The following is a 1,140-nucleotide window of genomic DNA, read 5'->3' as shown; positions in this document are numbered from 1 at the left end:
TTATTAGACGGTATCTGGCAGAGCCCTACCAGACGTAAGAATGGAGGTCATATAATGGAGTTCCAATGTTTTTTATAAATGTATGTTTTCATAGTCTATGCTTAGGAAAGATGGATTGTTTACAAAATTAGTTAAAGTAGTTAGAATAGGTAGGTGGATAGTTCATGCTAACCGCAGATAGGTTATAGTTAACTACAATTTATAAAACATCTTTCTTTAAAAACTGAATTGAATGAATGTTATTGAGTTCAATTCATTTGAAATATAATTTGTTAAATCCCTAGAGTTGAAATAGTTAACCATAGTATAAAGGTTGTGGTGGAGTCAAAGCCCTAAGACATCTCTCTCTTTCTGATAATTTTAGTTTAATTTCAGTTTAATTTTAGTTTATAATCGTGACAACCAATCAATCAATTCAACTAGTTACATGTAAACCAAGAAAGATTAGTTAAAGGCAAAACAAAATATACTCATCTCCCTGTGGGTTCGACACCCTCTCTATAGTACTATCCTACAAAGATTCGTGTTATTGCGAATGGTTATTTATTATTGAAAGTATAAAATGACACAACACTCTCATATAAGCGCCATACATCATCTTCATGCTTATCAAGATAAGAACCACCCATAGAAGTATCAACCATACCTTTATGATTGTCTGTCAAACTTTTAAAGAAGTATTGAACTAATTGTCATTTTAGGATGTCATGGTGAGGACATTTCCTAAGCAAATCATTTAATCATTCCCATGCCTCATGAAACATTTCCCCATCCCCTAGTGAGAATTCATGACTTGAAGTTCTCATTGCATTGGTCTTAGACACCGGATAATACTTCTTCAAGAACTCTTGTTGCATCTCTGCCCAAGTAGTTATAGAAAAAGGTCTCAAATTGTTAAACCAGTATTTTGCTTTGTCCTTTAGGGTGAAAGGGAAGAGTTTTAACCTCAAAACTTCTTCCAGCATGTCCGTGTATTTCACGGTGGAACACACTTCAAGAAATTCATCCAAATGCTTATAAGGTTTTTCATTAGGTAACCCATGATAATTAGGAAACATTTGAATTGTTTGTGGTTTAATCTCATAATGGTGTGCTCTAAATTGAGGGAGTTGAATGCATGTTGGTGCATTATACTCATTT

The 1,140-nt window shown here is 33.5% G+C and overlaps 1 pseudogene; it reads left to right on the top strand.

Annotated features, from left to right (window-relative positions):
- The first annotated feature begins 702 nt into the window (after positions 1-702).
- LOC132305826 (small nucleolar RNA R71) lies at positions 703-801 on the top strand (annotated as a pseudogene).
- The last annotated feature ends 339 nt before the right edge of the window (positions 802-1,140 follow it).

The sequence above is a fragment of the Cornus florida genome, unplaced genomic scaffold (assembly GCF_030987335.1).
Source record: "Cornus florida cultivar Cherokee Brave unplaced genomic scaffold, ASM3098733v1 CherokeeBrave_3.0.0_Hap2_Chr04, whole genome shotgun sequence".
Lineage (NCBI taxonomy): Eukaryota > Viridiplantae > Streptophyta > Magnoliopsida > Cornales > Cornaceae > Cornus > Cornus florida.
Note: the sequence above shows the minus strand (reverse complement) of the source record. Positions and strands in the feature narration are given on the sequence as shown.